Source organism: Melopsittacus undulatus, chromosome 3 (assembly GCF_012275295.1).
Source record: "Melopsittacus undulatus isolate bMelUnd1 chromosome 3, bMelUnd1.mat.Z, whole genome shotgun sequence".
Lineage (NCBI taxonomy): Eukaryota > Metazoa > Chordata > Aves > Psittaciformes > Psittaculidae > Melopsittacus > Melopsittacus undulatus.
In genome coordinates, this window is record NC_047529.1 from 34,280,290 (window position 1) to 34,300,693 (window position 20,404).

At 38.2% G+C, this 20,404-nt stretch overlaps 1 protein-coding gene across 1 annotated transcript in view; it reads left to right on the forward strand.

The window, feature by feature from the left end:
• DLGAP2 (DLG associated protein 2) overlaps positions 1-20,404 on the forward strand; it is a 386,404-nt gene that overhangs the window by 278,683 nt on the left and 87,317 nt on the right. The window contains exon 3 of the mRNA XM_005153211.4: positions 9,817-9,882. The gene's annotated coding sequence lies outside the window, so the exon portion shown is untranslated. The remainder of the gene's footprint in view (positions 1-9,816; positions 9,883-20,404) is intronic.

Below are 20,404 nucleotides of genomic sequence, written 5' to 3' on the forward strand. Positions count from 1 at the left end.
AATGCAGAAGTTTCTTTCATTTTAGACTCTTAACAATTTTATGAAGTCTAAGTCAGGATTCCTTAATTTGAAGTTGAAGATTGCTATGGGAGGGGAAAACAGTTTCTTTGCTGTTTCTAATTACTTTCAGTCCTTCATTAAAGACATTGTGGTATTTATAACTCAGTATAGCATACAACTGGGAGTACACATGCTTGCACAAAGTCTTCAGGTGAGCTTTAACTTATAAAATATTACTTGCATCTCAATAGCATTATGGCTGAGGGTGGAAGCAGAAGATGAAGAATAAAAAAGGAAGGAGTTGTGGGAGAGGGTTAAAAGGAAAAAAGAAGAAAAAAATAAAGCAGATCTCTGAAGGAGATGGGGGAAAAAAAGGGCTATAGGACAAGGGAACTGGTTAATGCTGAGAAAGATGAAAGGATGCAGATGACAGAGCAAGGTTTGCATTGCAAGTGCACTGTGAGAGAGGGGAGGAAAGGAGGCTATGGCAACTAGTGACCAATCACCGGAAAATACTTTAAGTCTAAGGGATGGATCTGAGCCACTGAGCATAACTTCAGTAGTATCCACAGGACAATGAAAACAAAGGACAAAGAAATGAGGTATCCTGATTCATCAGTCTTTGCCTGCTATACCTGCTCCAGACCTCTCTTTAAGTGGAAACCTTGTTGGGGATATTGGTATTTTTGAGAGGGAAAAATGGCTCATTTAAAAGGTGCTGTCTTTCCATATCTGCTTATATTGCCAAAAGGAAGCTACATGTTATATTTTATGTACTGATATTTACTAAACTTAAAAAAAAAGTTTAGTCTCTTTTTTAAAGTCTCTTTTTTAAAAAGCTTAGCACTCTTTTAGATTCAGTGTCAGTCATACCAACCCAGCATTTAATCGTTAACAAAAGTCATCATCAAAATTGGCTTGTGTAGGAATTAATATATTTGAGCCTTCCTTCTGCGTTCCTTTCAGCCTTTCACATATAGAAAAATCCATGTGCATCTCATCTCTGGTCATATAGAACTTCATCATCTAATGTCAAAAGGCCTATTGAGGGTTTTCAAAGCTGCAGCTACTAATAGCTAATTTCAGTGGAACTGCTGACTTTGCCCTCACAGGCCAGCAGGGTCAGAGGTTTTTCATGCCGAATGTCTCCTACCATGGTAGATCGGTGTAACAAATGCAGTTGTTCCCTAATGTTAACAGATCTTATTTACTGAACATTTGAAAGACAGGGACAGTGCTCAGACCTTCTGCCATACCATAAAGCAAAGCTGTAAAAACATCATGCCGTGACCTGCTAATAATAACGGTTGTAGATCTGATTGTGGTTTTCCAAACAGTAAAGGAAATACAGTGGGAGCATATGTAGTTGTAACCAGAAAATGGAAAGGTTACTAACCCCATGTTTGACATTAGGAATTGAAGTAATTGTTAAGGAGTTTTAAAGAAATGCTTTTCCTCAAAGTGCATTTGAAATTAGTTTGAATACTGAAAAGGCTAATTTCATCCAAGTTTATTTTTTTCTAAATATATGCTTCATTTTCCATGTGTGTGCAGAAAATAGAAAAAAGATCATTAAAGATGTACACCCTTGCAGTAAGACAAAGTTTCTGTGTTTTGTCTTCACAAACCAGGGAAGTCCAGAGACATTGTTCTGTGTATTTCTGGGAGAGGTATAAACAAATTTTTCCAAGTATACTCCTCTTTCACTATTTGTCCTGGCATTCTTCCTCACTTTGGTCTCTTTCATATAATGTTTTCATATAATTTCTTCAGGTTGTTTTAGACTTCAGGTTGTTCAGACTCCATGAGCATTTTATTTCTCTGACATCACAGTTAAGCCTTTGCAGCTGTGCAAAATTGTTCTGACTGTGTTCCTGACTTGCATTTTCATGCTGCCAAGGCCCAAGGTAAAACTCTTGGACCTCCCCAGGTATCTACTGTGGAGGCAGCTACGAGTCCTTCTAAGGGCTCTTATAGGAGGTGGAAGATGAATGCATACAAAGGGCAGTTGTTGCATTTTAGCTGGGGTAAAGAAAAAGGATGGATTCCAAAGTGCTGTAGGAGAGAAGAGCTAAAGGTTTTTCTGGGGTATCCAAAGTCTTGGGCTCACAGAATAAGGGTCACTATTCACAATAATTATCTAATATATTCTTTAATTTTCCCACTTTTTAATATTGAAGCATTGGGATTCCTCTCACAGATACAGAAAAGCAATAAAAGGTAAATGGCTTATTCAGAAACTTGACAGAGTCATTCAGCTTTCAAAAATCGAGGAAGAAAGGGCTTTTTAGGAATTTCATAGGCTATTTGAAGCTCACGATCACACAGAGCTGTGCCTGAGCACAGTGTGTTATCACTGGCTCACTCTTTTTGCTTGCAGTTAGGGTGGTTAATTTTGATAAGGAGTGGTAGAATTATTTAACTGAATTAGTGATTTAAATTCTAGAATGACAGAAGAGTGAATCTGCTTTAAAACTCCACTGCATTATCCAAAACCTTTTTGCATTTACTACTTGAAGACGGGCAGGGAAATCTTGCAGATCTCTAGGGTAAATGGGATAAGACAAATCAGAAAGGCTTCCAAGGAGCAAAACAGCCCTGACTGGCTCAGAAAAGGCTGCCGTGAGGACCAAAACCTTTTGGGGTGATCACCACAGTATTGCTAAGGCAACCTATGTTTTGTGGATGATTTTCAGCTGCCAAAACCTGGATGTAGGAGTTGGTGATTCCAAGACCAAGTGACCCCTGACAGCTTCTGTGATCCCCTGCAATATATTTCATTTTATGTTTTTTTCCAAGACAGAACCTGGGAGATGCAGCCAGCTTCTTCTCCTTGATTCAATAGGCTGTATGCCTGGCTACTCGATCTGATAGTTGAAGCCTGGTCTCACCATCTGCTATCTGGAACGATGATGTATAAAAGTGGACAGGCCAGATGAAAGCAAGAGACCAGGAATTCCTCTTTCCTGCTTTTCAGGGGGTTGGGGAACATGACTGGTTTTGGCAGTCTTGGTAGTAACCTGACTTAAGTAAAATGTTGGGATTCTTCAATATTTATTAGCACAATATATAAAAGAAATTGATTGTGTTTGGAAAGCCAAACAAGTTGTCTCTCTTGGGCACTACTTAATATGAGTAATGAATTCTCTGAGTTATGAAATGGTCAAATTAAAATATTAAAAAAGCAGAGAACAGCATCATGCTGCTGGAAGAACCCATACTGTAAAGCTGTTTGAATTTCTGGCTGCTGTGTCTGAAAATGGCATATCAGAGTAACAAAAATGTACAGAGAAAAGAGAGAAAGATGATGAAAGATTTAGAGCAGCTTTGCCATAACAAAATACTAAACAGATTTATACCTCAGTTTGGAAAACACAGGACTGAGGCAGGGGTACGGTAGATGTGTACACAGTTATAAATGATATAAGCATAGTGAATAGGGATCAATGCTCCATCATTTTTCACAAGCAAAGAACTAGGGATATCTAATTAAATTATTGGGCATCCTGATAAACAGACAAAAAGGAAATTCTTTTTCAAATAAAGCATAATTAAATTACAAGGTGCTCTGGCACAGGATGCAGTAGAGGCTATCAGTGTAAATGGGATCAGAGAAGATTAGATGAATCTGTAGAAGATAGATCCATTGGTGGCTATTAAAAACTATGGTCTAGATTAAACTTCTATCACAGGAAGTCCCTTAAGCACTGACTGCAGGAAGTTGGAAAGGTATTCTAGCAGTCTACATGTTTGCCTTGTTTCCAACAGCATCCACTTTGAGCCAGTGCTGCAGCCAGCATACCAGGATAAACAGATGTTTGCCAGATCCATCAGGAACACATTTATGTGTGTGAGAAAAAATAAGAATAAAAAAAAGAGAGGGCATGATGAAAAAAAAACAAAACCAACTTCATTGAACAGCAACTTCCTTTTACTGTTGATAATTTTCACACGGGCCTCTTACAAAGGCAACCTCAATAACCTTAAATCTGCTACTATCATCTGTAATTTCTGCTTCATCTAGAATTTTCCCAGTCATGCTGTGCTTCCGTGATTTATTGCTTACCAGAGTGCTATCAAAACAATGCACAAGAATGTTCTATTGACAATATTGCCACCCGGTCTGCATCTGTTGTAGTAATTGAACAGTGCCAGGACAAAGGCTCAACAAATGAGAATTCGGTTATTTTTAATGTTGGTTAGAGAGGTCCCTCTCCCAGTTTTAGGCTTGGTCAACTAATTTTCACTGTCCCAAATAATTTGCAGGCTGGACTAGGGATTTAGCACAAGCAAAGCACCATTCCCAGTAATGATTTGAAGTTAATGTAGTAATAGAGGTAGCCTGTTCTTGGATGTATGGCTAGACTATGCCAGTTGGCCTTGTGGCCAGAGAAAAGGCCTTTGCCATGCCTAATTTACTGCAGGGATGATATATTATTGATTGCATGTAACCCCTTGGAGATCAAGGACTAGGTTTGCAGAGTGACTTTGGCCACTTGGGGAAGGTCCAAACGAAGCCAATTAGCTGTCCTCCAGAAGGGGTGAGGGGCCACAATGGCACTCAGGCATGCAAACGTTTGGTCATTTCCTTAGGTCAGGATCAGCCCAATAACAGCTCTCAGTGGCACATAATGATGTAGCAGACTGGGAATGTCTTTGACTAAGGTCAAAGGTCACCTGCTTTATCTGAATAGCAGGCTAGTGGATTTTGAGGTGCAGGAGATAGCTCTTCTAGATCATTAAGTATCTCTAGTCTGGAGGAGGCGATTCAGTTTCTTCAGATGATGTAGTGATCTGGTGAGGGTCCTGTATTTGTACTCTGGACACATTTTATGCTCTGCAATTAAGTGATCAATTGAAGTTTCACCTGCTGTCTAATCCAGACATTTTAGGGCCTATGTTTTCTTTCACCTGTTGTCAGAGTTAATATGCCAGGTGCTATACAAGAGAGAGCTAAAAGAACAACAGCTACCATAGGGAGCTTAGAGGCTGAAAGAAAAGCACACACAGGGAAAAATAAAAAGTCTGTGGGAAGTCTAGAGCAGGCCAGTAATAAATAAATTAAAATCCAATGAACTGAGAAGTTCAATATCAGTTGCAGTTCAGTCTTAACTCTTGTATTGTGATGGAGAAGGCAGTTAATTGATTGTAAGTCTTGCTGATGTGAGTCTTTTAAAGTATGTGAGCAACAACTCCACTGAGACTGGGGCCTATTTTGTGGATGGCTAAGTTATGGGAGAAGTATGGTTAGGAGATGGAAACAGCATGTCTGGTTATTAAGAGCGGAATGATAGAATAAAAAGTAAGGGCCAACATAAAAGCATATCTTGGTACAAGACTTTGAAGGTGAAGAAACAGAATTTAAAACTGGTATCTCAGTCTCAGAGAGTAGATTGAGTGGTTGAGTGAGATGATAAAATTTGAAAGATGGGTAAATTATTAAACTGAGGAAAAACAGCAATATCAGATGGTTTCTGTGCAGTGGCTGTCAAAATGCTCTCTGAGACCATAGGCAGACAGGAACAGGATAGAAGAGACCATGTGTCCATTAGTTAGTACAGAAACTTCACTTCTCTGACCCAGAACACAAAGTAACATCCTACTGACCTGCAATCCAGTAGGAAGTGGAGCTCAGGCACTGTTTGGAATTGACCCTCAAGAGGTTGGCTGCATCTCCTTTACCCAAGTTTCACACAGCTGTAATTATTGTGGCCTTCAGCAGTTTCATTTTGGATTTATGTTGGATTGTAACCTCTTCTCTAGAGATGAAAAACTGAGTAGGAGAAGCTAAAGCTCCCCCTGTGCTTGTAACTCAACAGGAACACATCACAAGCCTGAGCGATGGCAGCAGTCATCCCTACCACAGCTCAGGCCCCTTGGCCAGGTGAGGTCCAAGCCAACCAGAGTTTCCCTAGGAAATATCTCCTTAGCAGGGTAAGAAACAGCACAAGCTGGGGCCCACTCCTGACAGACATCCAGCTGTTGTGAGGACAAAAGCTGCGCCCTGCCAGCTCAGTCTTGGGCACTGCCCATGTCATTTCCCACTGTACTTGTCGTAGCCTGAGGATTGAATGAGACGTCTGGACCTCTTAATCTGGTTCCAGCTAAGCAATGTCTTCTGACATTTCCGAGCTTAATTCTGGAGAACTTCATCTGTGAAAGGTTCCTATCACAGTCTTGAGTGTCACCTGTGCAGTGTTGCACTGGAATGACAGATCCATCCCATTTTTAAAAAAGAAAATGAGATATTATGTATGAATGAAAGTTTGTGCTTTCCTATTTATGCAGATCACAGCATCATTTTGCTATACATTTAGCTTTCACAGAAGCAGACATCTTTGCACTTCTAAGCCTGTTATATTTTGTCACTATTTTGAATCCTGTTGAGCATGAAGACTTCTCCCACTATTGTTTAGTTTCAATTTCCAAGCCAGGTTTTTACTTTCTTTTTAGACCAGTCTATGATGTAGTAGTTTGTATGTTGAGAAGGGATTTAAACTAGTAATTGTGTCCTTTGCCTGTGGTCTGTGTGTTCTGTACATTAAAACCTTAAATTTTAAATAATCTGATTTTCATAATCTTATTTTTGTTTGCAATTCATTGCCCTTTGAAATGTTTCATGCTAAAACTACCATTTTTCTCTATGCCTGCTGGTGTAGAACTTTCTATCAGTAGGCAAAGAGCAAGCTAAAATACTATAGCTCTAGCAGATAGAGGAAGTGAATGACATAAAATTAATGCATGCATTTTGTGGCACTTGAATTTCAGCATGCATGAGAATTCTGTGATAATCTGACTGACTTCATTACCATGAGATATGAAGGTTGTTGTACTCATGAATGAAGCATATGCTTTTCATTTTTATGATCAATAATAAAAACAGTAATTTCTGGGAAAATGGTAAACTGAATAAACAGACCATGTATGTCTGCTGCAGAATTTGAAGTACAGTTTGACCTCACACAAAGATTTCTTTGTAATACTGAAGAGCCACTGAGATTTCAGATTAATTTATGTTTCATAAGTGCAGAACACAAAAATTGAATCTCTTCAGGTGCTGAAGGACCTGACAGTAGCCTTTTGAAAAGACAGTCTAAACAATGAATTAGTGATGTGAATAGGTAAAGTCATAAAATATAAAGAAATAAGAAGTACTTATGCTTAGGAAGTAAGCTAATCACTAAGAAAGAACCACTCGTATCCCTCATGCAGATTCACAAACTGAAGGGAATCACAAAGGAATTCTAAGTGCCTTTGAAAGATTTGCAATTGACTCTATTCAAAATAGAATATAGCTTTTGCAGGATGGAAATTCTAACTTTTTTGTGCTCTCTATAGGCTCTTCTAGACAACAGGCTTACTGACACTAACAAATGTATTCATGTATTCATTTATTTCTACCAGAAAGAAATTAATTCTAATCCTAATTCTGTGGGTAACTGAGACAGAAAGAGGTCTACAGAACTGTCCAAATTTGCACAGGAATTCTTACAGTAAAGTCAAAATATGACTTATGAACCCCGTTGCATGACCTTTCCCATTCATTTTGAAAAGGAAATTTATTTTCTTTTTTTTTCTCAGATGCACCAAATACAGAAATGTTTAGTCTAAAAATAGTCTAGTTTTAGCCAGAGCTTCTGAGAATAATGCCAACTTCTTGCAAGGGAGAAATAATGTTCCACATTTTATTTTATTTGGATTATATATTAGGGTTTCTGAATGTATATATATCATTCTATTAGGGTTTATGAATTTATATTTATATAAATGTATATTTTATGTATCTGAATTTATATATAATGAATTTATATAGGGGTTTTGAATTTATATTCTGAATTTATATAAATATAACTTTGGGATAAATTAATGCCTTCTCTTTCAGAAATGCAAAACTACTGTTCCAATGTAAAGATTTTTATGATGAAGTTAAGAGTAAGATCTCCTACCTACTTACATTAATGTGAAGGAACCTTACAAACATTTTTGTTATAACTCTCATTTGATTCTGTACTCCTGAGCACCAAATTAGAGGACAGGCATATGAGTTACACAATATAGGCAAATCATGTGAGCAAAATCTCCATGGAAACTGCCTTATTTGTACTTCTATTTAATTAGAGTTGTCCATTGCTGCTCCAAATTAAATTTAACTTAAATTCATGCACCAATCATTTTTAAAATTGTGTCTGACTTTTTATCCGTCACTTGATGAGACCTCGTGTAGGCTGTATTTTAGCAGAGAGTTTATTTAACAATTGAGTTATGAACAAGATGTTTATTTGACAGCTCAGCTTATTCAACATTCTGAATATCCTCAGGCCTTATTTTCTATGCAGTATCTACCCATTGTTATCACTTGTATATTCTTGACCTCATGAATTTTCAAAACCAGGAACACTTATTTGAGAATATCTGCATGAGTATATTCACTCAATTTTTCTTACTGTGAGATAATTGGGAAAAAATCATATGAGTGTGCTATCAAATAAAAAGTGCAACCAAGACAAGGAAATACACAAAATGCATCTATTTGTTAAATGGAGCATTGAAACAGGCAAAACAGTGTGTGTGTTGTAAACTGAATCACAAAAAACAGCTTACCTGATACAGGGATTGAGGTGCTCTTAAGGAAAGTCTGACTTGGTTCAAACTTACAGGAATGTCTATGTGAAGATATTAGTAACATGAACTGATGTGAGTTCTTTAGAAATCATCAATCCTCCGTCGTGCACTACAGAAACATGGTCTGCAGTACCTGATATTGTCTTTCTCTGAAGAACTGCTGATTGAACATATAGTGAGAGGCTATGGAGCACTCTGTTCTTTCACTGTTCTTTTGAGGTGTCTATGCTTGCAGCACACATAGATGGCAAGAAAGAACACAGTGGAAAGCTGTATATACTTGGCTTCTACTTTTTCCACTGGAAAATATTGATAATAGGGCAAAAACATTTTTAAAAATTTTTAAAGACAGTCCTAATGTACTTACATGACACAGATTACTGTGATATTTTGTATCCTACCTAATCTGTGTATTCTCAACCCAATCTTGTACTTTAAGGCAGTGTTATTGACCCAATATCTGAGTGTGCCAGGTCCAAATTAATTTGTATGCCAGTACAAGAGCGCAATGCAGAGGTGACAAGTTGCAGCTCTGAAAGCAGTATAGGCGCAGTAGCAAAGAGCTGCACTCAGGCGGTGCAGATTTCTGTTCAACCCACTGCAGTCATACAACATAGACATATCATCTGCGCTTGAATATTTGTCCAGAATTGCAGAAGATGTCTTTGGCACAAAAGTAAATATTATTGATAGGAGAAAGTCACCAGCAAAGAATTATCAGAGTGCAGAACTGCAGAATAGAAATGGTTGTGAATAAAAAGTAACAACAGTGTCCTGAAAATCACAAGTGGCATTATTTTCATCAGAGGTGGGAAGTGCTATAGGTACAACTAGAAGATTGACAATAATGATTTTTTATGTAATAAATACATTAAGGCTAAAAGGCAGTAGAATTCAATGTAACTAAGGTAAGCTGAAAAGAACAGTCTAAGAGATGTTATAAAAAAGGCATTTATGAATATTATGATACTAGTGATTTGAAAACATCTGTCAAAATAAAAAATAATAGAAGAATGCTAGAACAACTGACAAAGAGGAATAGATACTGCAAGTAGCACCTCAACACCTTCACAGCATCAAAATCAAATGGTAATAGGTATCACTGACTGGATTTAAAAAATACTGGAGAGTTTATAACTGGATATACAAAAATATCAGAGTTATTTAATAGCTACTTTGTTTCTGTCTTTTCAGAAGAAGAGGGTGGCGATCTGCTCAAGTCGAGCTTCAGTTTTCCAGGGACGCCAGAGGAGGAGCTAGGTACAGACACCATCTCTCAGATAACTTTACTGCTTGTCCATCCAGAGGCGGGGTGTGGAGGCAGGAGGCTGCTCTGTGCTACAGCTTTTCTCCAGCCACAAAGCCCACAGCATTAACGAGAGGCAGTGTTAACAACAGTGGCCAAAATCTCTCAGTTCAATCCTGGGAATTTCTTACCTGCTATGTAAGGGTAGGGAATCAAAAGCAGAAAAGCATCAATTTTGGGTAACACCCAGGTGACCAAGAATTCAAAACAAGGTGTTCAAGGAAATTATCAACTTTCCTTCTTCTGTCTTGTTCTTCCTGCCTTACCCCTTAAAGGACATAATAATTGCAGAGAGAGTTTTCCATGTTACTTTTTAATTTTAAAAGATAGCAGAAGCAAGAAGAAGGCAGAAAATCATAGGGCCCATGAATGAAATCTTTATGCCTCTGTCTCACAAAGCTAGCAGAAAAAAGACCCACTGGCTTTACTGTAGCCAGATTTATACCTTTTAGATTGTGCAAAATGGAGTTTCTGGTTTATGTGAAATCATCATCTATTGCATATATTGATTTATATGCAACTATTTTATGTGGTTATTTTTGCATGAGAAATATGGAAAGTAATTTTCCATGTGTTTGCTAGTTAAAGCTCCCTTTACGCAATGTGAGCATACTTATATTTCAAAAGTTCATGTAACAGTAATTTTTCTTCTTTCATGCATATGCTTCTGTTAATACATCTCAACAGTTTATTTTGTGCTATTAGGATAATTTTATATTTGACAAGCATATTATAAACTCTTGCCCTGACCTTATTGGTGCATGTTGATAGGAAGATTAATCATAGTTGGTATTTTAGGAAAAAAAAAAAAGCCAACAAGTAGAATAAATTCAGGCAGGAAGTACCAAGTCTGTGTAATCTCTTAGAACAGGATTTTCTAAAACGTGTTGTGTTGCCACTCCATTACACTCAAATCAGGTAGTTCCACGAGTATTCTGTGTAAAAACACCTGTAGGAAGTGTGGGCTTGACGATCAGGTAGTGAGGTGGATCAAGAACTGGTTGAAAGGAAGAAGGCAGAGAGTTGTGGTCAATGGGGCAGAATCTAGCTGGAGGTCTGTGACTAGTGGAGTCCCTCAGGGGTCAGTGCTGGGACAAGTGCTGTTTAATATTTTCATCAACGACCTGGATGAGGGAACTGAGTGTACCCTCAGCAAGTTCACTGATGACACTAAACTGGGAGGAGTGGCTGACACACCAGAAGGCTGTGTTGCCATTCAGCGAGACCTGGACAGGCTGGAGAGTTGGGCAGGGAGAAACTTGATGAAATTCAACAAGGGCAAGTGTAGAGTCTTGCATCTGGGGAAGAACAACCCCATGTACCAGTACAGGTTGGGGGTTGACCTGCTGGAAAGGAGTGAAGGGAAATGGGACCTGGGGGTCCTGGTGGATAGGAGGATAACCATGAGCCAGCAATGTGCCCTTGTGGCCAAGAAGGCAAATGGCATCCTAGGGTGCATTAGAAAGGGTGTGGTTAGTAGGGTAAGGGAGGTTTTCCTTCCCCTCTACTCTGCCTTGGTGAGGCCGCATCTGGAATATTGCATCCAGTTCTGGCCCCCCCAGTTCAAGAAGGACAGGGAATTGCTTGAAAGAGTCCAGTGCAGAGCCACAAAGATGATGAAGGGAGTGGAACACCTGCCTTATGAGGAGAGGCTGAGGGAGCTGGGTCTCTTTAGCTTGGAGGAGACTGAGGGGTGACCTCACCAGTGTTTACAAATATGTAAAGGGTGGGTGTCAGGATGATGGAGCTAGGCTTTTTTCAGTGATATCCAGTGACAGGACAAGGGGCAATGGGTGTAAACTGGAGCATAGGAGGTTCCATGTGAACATCAGGAAGAACTTCTTTACTGTAAGAGTGACAGAGCACTGGAACAGGTTGCTCAGGGCGGTTGTGGAGTCTCCTACATTGGAGATATTCAAGGCCCGCCTGGACAAGTTCCTGTGTGATGTACTCTAGGTTACCCTGCTCTTGCAGGGGGGTTGGACTAGATGATCTTTTGAGGTCCCTTCCAACCCTTGGGATTCTGGGATTCTGGGATTCTATCAGATATTTTTTCTTCACTTAATATTAAAAAAATAAGTGAAAAAAGGCTAAGGGGTAAGATCCAGAGATAGGAGAGAAGGATTTGTTAAGGAAGAGACTGAAGAACCTTCAGGCAGTTTCTGACTGAATTAAAATAGTGTAACAGGGAAGATATGGTTTAAGCATGAAGCTCCCTAAAAATCTCACAGGTGAATCCTATGGAGGAGTCATGGAATAAGATGAAATTAAGTTGAAATGAAAAAAATAATTAAGCTGAAAGAGGGTATATTTTTATTAGATATTAGAAAAAAATCTTTACTATGAAGGTGTTGAGACACTGGAACAGTTTGCGCAGAGAAGCAGTGGGTGCCCCATCCCTAGAAGTGTTCAAGGCCAGGCGGCATGGCGCTTTGAGCAACCTGGTCTAGTGGAAGGTGTCCCTGACTATGGCAGGGATTGGAACTGGATGAACTTTAAGGCCCCTTCTAATCCAAACCATTCCATGGTTCTGCGATTGTACAAATGAGCACATCTCTCAGCCTTCTCAGATATTTGGGATTTTTTTGCCCTTCTTCCCCTTTTTACAGCACACAGGAAGGAATTTAGATGTCCCAGGATAGAATTATTCTCATCTAACTGTTGGAAAATAATTCAGATGTAAATGTCTAAACTGTACATATCTGGACTTCCTTTAGAATCAATAAAGAGTGATAGATTTTTCTAGGACATAGCAGATTTGGCCTACTTTAGAAGCCTAAAGTAGGGTGAGATGAATCATGCCCTAAAAGTATGCCAAAATTCTTCTCCTTCCCATTTGGTTGAGAAAGAGCTGCAGAATTTTGGATGCCAGAGTAAATGATGTATTAGTCAATAGCATTAAATGTCAGGTGTCTACAGGAGTAAGTACTCTCATATGAAACAGGCAATCAAAGATACGCGCTAAACTGATCAATCATCCAGCATCCTGATTAGGAAGATGACTTGGGATAAGTCAACAGAGATGAGGAACAAGAAAGTAAAAAGCAAGAATAAAATTACAACCAGACTACCAAGAAGCTAAACTGCTTTCAAAAACTTCAGCTATTTATGGCCAGAGAACTGGGGGAAAAAATTGTGCCAAAAGGAAGGAAAGATCTGTCCTTGCTCCTGAATTTTGGATCGCTATTGGAGTCCTATGAAACTAACAAAGTTTGCTAGGTAATGAATGGGGAGAAGTGCATGGCTTTATCCTCAGAAGGAAATCCTGTCCTCCTGACTTGGCTGCCAAACTGTAGATGGCCAAAACAGGTGGACTGGATGCCATCAATAATGTAAAAAACAATTTTATCTTAGAGAGAATTAATTTAAAACAATTAAGAGCATACTATGGGAGATGGAAATTGGGAAGACTTTTGCAAAAGTTTTGGGATAATCAGTTAATTTCAGTGTAGACAAGCTCTGCAGTTACAACTGTGCCAGTGATGAACACCTCTACAAAGGGAGGCATCTGTCTATGCTCCAGTGTTGTGCTCTGTTACTTGAAGATTTGAGTTCAAATCCACAAACTGAACATAACATTAGTGAAAAAGCTACAAGCTATTAGACTTTTCTCAGTCTCCATTTCTTCTTGCTATTCAACAAGTATAAAGTGAAATATTTGATGGAGAGAAATCTGAATCTGAGTGGATACTCTAATCACTGGGCTATTGGGCGCACTCTATATATATACCTCAATGACTATGTAATTACTTTGTATTAACAGCCTCAGGCTGAAGGACTGCTTAGAGACATTCATTCCTGAAAAAAAGAAAAACACAGAGAAAGGGCTTTCCTTGAGAAAAAGTAATTGCCCCAAGTCAAGGCAGAGAAGAGATGATATTCTTTAAGGTAGCTCTAACTGCAGGGCCATTCATTATTCTAGACTCTTGCTGTCCCAAGGAGCTTCAAGTTACTATCTCTTTGGTACTGAAAAATCTCTGCCTCCAGGCCCTTATTTGTAGAATGGGTTTAATATTTCCTAGTGAGCTTTCAGGGCTTTAGTGGGGATTAATTAATGTTTGCACAGCATCTCACCAGAGTGAAAATGCTGAATAGTCACTAAATAATGTTATTAGCGCAATGATCCACTGCCTTAATTGGGAAAAGGTATCAAGGGGTGGGACTGATCTCAACTCTTTTACATTATTGATTTTATAAAAGACTATTCATTAGTTAGAACAGGCAGAAATACAATGGATTTCTTCAAAAGAAATCTTACCCAGGCATTCATAGGCTGCTCTTAAGAATATATTTCATAGCTTTTCAGTTATCATTTATTTGTTAACAGAGTTCAGGGTGATAAGTATTGTCATGGTTACAAGATTCACACTCACACCAAAAATTCCTGTTTTCTGTCATTAAGAGTATCTCAAATAAGCAACCTGATAAATGTAGGAGGGCATGGTGGTAGGAGCAGGAGATCTGACATGCATGACTTGAGCAGCTCACCCTAGATTTCATGGAAACTGGAGTTCTTCGAATTCCAAGCTGTCTTTCAACTGATGTTAGAAGATATGAATAATTACTGTGTCTTAGAAAGTAAATGTTATGAAACTACTCTTTTTTATGCAAGCTGGAAACTTCTGACTGTCTAATTTACTTTAGGTATATATAGGGTAAATCAACAATTTGCTTTGGGTGTCAAAAACAAATAGTGCAATCTTAACAAGAAATATATGGGAAAAGTGCCATGTTCAAATGACATTCAGAGAGTAAAACAAACTTGTGAACAGGGAAGATGCGATAAACTTTTCTTTAAATATAGATTTTAATAGGTAGCACGTGCACAGGGTAAAAAGGGAAAAATAAATTATAGAAAAAATTTTAAACTTCTTTTTATAGGTAGGAAAACATTTATTTTACACACATTTAATACTTGGCAGCTTTTAATGTTAAGCAAAGAGATTTTGCACTAAAGGCTTTTTGTTTCAGTAAATTACTGCTTTCTTTTCAGGAAAGGGTATTAAGCTGGTGTTACAAAAAAGGTTAAAATCTATAAAACAGGTTGCAGTTACTAATAATGCTTTTAACTTGCCCCAGTTGCAAAGTAAACTGTAAGAGTGCTTAAGGGCAGGTTACAAAATGTATTTTTATTTCACAGTTGATGCAGTCATGCTTTTGATTAATTGGTACAGTTCAAGTGTCAGACAGTAACTTATGGTTATTCAAATCACTGCTGATTGCACGATCATGCCTTTATGACCTTATGTGTTTTAAAGAAGAAAGGATTAGGCATTCTTGAAATAAAAAATAAATAAATGCCTGACTTTCCCGACTGTCTATCATCCAGCCCTCCTCAGTGCAGTCAGTGTCTGAACTCTTTGCATTTTTCATGGGATTTAGCTTCATATAACAGCCACAACAGCAAATTTTCCCAAGGGCAGACAAGGGATTGGCAGTGGGTACTTGGTTCTCCCCTATGCCAGATCTCCCCAGAGCATCCAGGGATGGTTAAACAGCTGTAGGCTTTGACTGAAGCTGTTGGGACTTCAGGCAGACACAGGGCTTGGTCACAGAATAAACTGCTGCAGTGAAACTTATTCCTGTAATTAGCAGGCCCAGTAACAAATACTTTATTTGAAATTCTTGGATGGGCATTATCCCACAGGCTGTTTCCCTACTTTCTGACTCAAACTCTTGGCGATACAGAGTTACTTTTATTCTTGTAATGTGGGGAACTGAGGTAGGAAGTCTACAAGAGTGATCCACAAAGCTTTAAGCCAGTGAGTCAAGATCAGGGCTCTCCATGGCCACTGTCATCACTTCCCATGGCCTTATCCTGGGCCATACAAAAAAATAAATCATGGCTAGACAGGAAATCCTTACTGCAGATTTCCCAAATTAATCCTCTAATCAGAGGGTTATTTTTCTTCCATATAAGAACAATATGTAGACAGGTAGTTTGGTATGGAGATATACATCTTTTAAACTTAAAGGAGTTTTTAAATATGTGATGCCTCAAAATGTCACTGTTGCTTACTGTGACGAGACAGACAGATGAAAAAATAGTCCTTTTTTGTTAATTCTGTCATACCTCTAAATAATTCCACTCCACATCCTTCCTTTTCCTGTACCCAGAAACCAGTAGAAATAGTGTACAAGTTTACTAATCTGATGATTAAGACCACAGAAAATGTAATGAAATAATGGGGAATGTTTTTTGGAAAATAAATTTTGAAATTTAAATTCCTTTTAGTTATGCTTGAGAGCTTATTCTGTGAATTACTCTCAGTCATAGAACCAAAGAATATCCTATGGCCTAAGCATCACATAAAATCATGCTACCGATCTGCATTTTAACTATAGGTTGTTGGCAACAAATGCTTACTAACAATCTGCAGACCAGAAGCTATTTCTAAAAATTAAAAACCTCTTTATGTCAGATAACTCTGCAAAAATCCCATTAGGCCCAAGGTCAGTTCACAAATAGGAGAATATATTTGTAAGGATGAAGATTAAACGAATAGTTTATTTGTAATGAATTATTCATCTATTTCTACTGCAGAATACAAAGAGGGTTAAGAATTGGTTACTTTGCCAAGGAGGAAATGTTTTTGTTCTAAATTATATGTCCATTATGACAGGGCTGAGGAGTCAAGTTCCACTGCAAAGGAAATATTTTTTTTCCAAACTGGGAAGCTTCATCCCATTGTTAGATCACATGTGGACTACTAATTCCAGTGTCTGCACTGCAACCAGTGAAAGACCTTTAATGAAAGGTGAAAAATAGCTTTGGTTAGGTTTCACATATGGGATGTAGGATGTTAGCAAAGGAGGGACATTTTTCGGTCTCTCTAATGCCCTAGTAACCTCTGTAACACTGGGTGCATATTTTACCCACAGTATTTACTTTCCCATGGAGTGTGCAGCAGTTGCAGTGGAGACGAGAGACTGACTCATCTGACTGCTTTGCTGTGCCTGCCTTCTTCATCAGCTGTCTTCACTGTATGGTCTCCTTTCAAAAGGATAAAATGTGCAGCCTTTTAAATGTATTTCCATGATGGGCATCTTAAATGGTGTGGTCTGCATTTATCAAGAAAAAACGTTGCCATGGTCTACCTTCTTATTCCATATAAGCTGCTTAGTCTCTGTGCAGAGCAGGACAATTTGTATTGGCACAATGAGGGTAGTTGGGGGTACTTCCAGCATGGAGGTACATGACTATGGCTGTCTGCAATAGTGCTGGCCACACAGGTCACTGATTCAGTTTGTCTTCCTAAGGGAATTTGCACTAGTGTAAGTAGTGCAGCAGGATAAATACCAAGAAATAATGCAAATACAGCCCAGGCTTTTAATGGTGAGTTCAGTTGTCACCTTTCACCATGGATTTCTTATGCAATTCTGTTTGTTTTTTCCATCTTTTTAAAAAGTCATTTCTCTTTATAGATAATCAGACAGCAGCATACCCTGTCTCAAAGTAGCCAAAAGTATGGGTACTTATACCACCACCTTGTCCCACAATCAAGGCTCGCAGTTTAAAGTCACTGTCACATGGAAAGACTTGGTGCTATTAGCTGTGGGAAAAGGCAATTAATACTTGCAGTGTTTCTCACAGACCCAAAACAGAGCTCAGCCAGGCAGAAAAGAGACAGCACCCTGATCTGAAAAATTCCCAGTCTGAGGGTTATGGAAAGAGGGAGATTTTCTGCCTGTTACTATGACAACAGGTTTAAAAGGAAACTTGTCATCAGGCTGCTGTTTCTTCCTGCACCCCATAGGAAAAACAGGATGAGACCTCCTCCATCTCAGTGGGTTGAGCTGAGCAGAAAAGTTCACAATACAATGACAAAACAGCAAGAAGCAGCACCAAGGGGGTACAGCTGAGCAGATAATGATGAACTCCAAAAAGTAAAAGTAATTGTTTCGGGTCAGACAAAGGCTGAAACTCTAAAATTTTTGGTGAATGAAAAGGCAGCAAAAAACTGATGCTGAAGCAAACAGAAAAACAAATTATTTTCTTCAGTTCTGACAATTTAAAAGCTGCATTGAATGGGTTTTTTTTAAAGGAGATTTTGAAATAGGAAGGTGTTTTAGATTGACAATAGTGGCAATAATCAATGCTTTTGAGAATTAATGCTTAGAGTATTTCTTTCCCAGAAGAACACTCAGCAAAATAAGCAAAATCTTTAAAATATATTGAGGCTTTAAAGAAATAATAAAAGGCAATTTAGAAGAAATGTATGATAGATACTTTTGCTTGGATATAAAAGCATTAGTTCTTGCAGTCCTCTCAGAATTACAGAGGATGGTAAACTTGCTCTGTGATGTAGCATCATAAATAAAAGAGAAATTCAGAGGAATTACAGAAATGCTAAGCAAAAAAAAAACCCAAAATCATTCAAGGAAGAAGTTCATAAATATCACCATATTTTTTTGTTTGATTTTCAATTAAGAATTAATTATCAGTGTTTCTTATTAGAAAAGAAATCCTAGAGATTTGGTGGTTCCATTTATGTGAATGTTTGGTCCCTGTGGTTTGGATCCCTGGGATTAAATCCTGGCCATTGCACTATCAATGGCAGTATTTCAGCAGAACTGATTTCATCCTTCCATGCCATCTACTGGGGAGCCTTCCAGGCTTCTAACACATTTATTCCAGTTGAGCATGAATAGTGCTTGTCTGTAAAATACAGCCCTGACTAGACATGATCCTCCTCAAACGACACCGGGAGTCATCAGTAAACTGACCAAGAACTTTTCTCAGCAAATGTTTAGAACTAACCCCAACCCCAGTGAAGTTAATGGGAGATCTGTCATTGTCATCAATGTGACAAGGATTTCCCTTTTACTTCAAGTCATGTGTAGATTCCTGTGTATATCTTTAGGATGTACTACCTATTAATTTGGCTTTCTTTAATTGCTGAGAAATTTGCTTCTGTTTTAATGACACCAAGGGAAACTGATTTTCTCCTGTATTTGACCTAGTAACTACAAGGAGCAAAATTTTCTCCTTTAGGAAAAGAAGTCCATAATGCCAGGCACAGTAAGGAACAAAAGAAATTTATTGGTGCTGAGCTAGCTTCTCTTCTCTGTATTTGGAAGCATTATAACCAATTTTCTTATAAGCAATTTTTTAATGATATTCACATAGTGAAGCCCTGGTTGACTCCATATAGCTGCATTTCTGCAGAAGAAAGCTTTTGTGCTAGTCACTTTAGGTCAGTCTGATCCTGAGGCTTTGTGTTTTTTCAAAAACTTTACATATCAAGCAGACTGTGAAAAAAATTTAGTCATAAATCATTTAATGGACTTACTACTGTCACAGCACTGTTGACAAGGTGAATAGTAGCAATGTACTTCAAACTTGAAAAGCAGTGTGAAGGTCTGTGTGCCACATACCAATCAATACTAGGACAGCATGCATTTCAAGCCAAGGGAAATTAATTTCTCACGATCCTGAGGACTCCCTGCATCCCTCCACTTAATCCCTGGAGCTTCTTGCAAATCCCATATTATCTCATAGATTTCTGTCCTGTCCTTAGTTACAACATGGACACAAAATTGTGCCTCTCATGCTCCCCACACAGTCCAAGTGCTTTTCTTCCACCTGTAAGAAGTTTCCATGTTTCCCCTTTACCACGTAAGATGGATGAATGCACTGCATACAGTGCAAATGCATCAACTCAGTGTAATGGAAAATACAAGTCATCTTCTAAAGCTGGAGGTTAAAGTCGGGTAGTTACCCAATTCATAATTTTATGTAAATGTTATACAAGGTGCTGTGCTACATAAATAGGTTGGAAATCTCAGGAGACCAGAAAAACAGCTTAAGGCATTTCCAGAATTTCTTCCTTGCACTTGGCACATTAGTCACTCCTCTTAATCCCTGTAAGTATTCTTTTTCAAGGCTAGACTAAAGCAGAGAAAAATACTACAGCAAGTTAATGAGGAAACAGTGAACTTCTAGTGCTACTTACCACAGTCATTGGGCAGACAATTAATTTTAATACTTAAAAGGTACTTTCTTGATTGATATACTTGTTTTTACACTATTTAATGTCTGTAATGGTTTTAGGTTATACTGTCAGTATTTTTTTCATAGTGTATTTCAACACTAGTTGAACAGTGTGAAACAGAACAAGGCAGCAGTCTTGTATTCTATTCCACATCTTTTTGAAAGCTAGATTAGGTATCTCTTTTCAGCAATGCATTTTACTGCTTGCACTAATAGAAAAGAGCTATTTCTTTTCCAATGAAAAGAAACATCCACAGATGTTTCAGATAGGTAAGCAGTTTACCAATGGGCTTATAAGGTTAAAGCAATTTAAGTTAATATTCCAGTAGAAAAAGAATAAATAAATAAATGAACAAATAAAAGCAAAAATCAGGCACCATTTAGTAGTTCCAGGAATTATTATTATGCTCTGAAAGCTTGCTTTCAATACATAACACACAATAAGACTTGTACAAAAAGACTGGTGGAGATATGCACTTCTT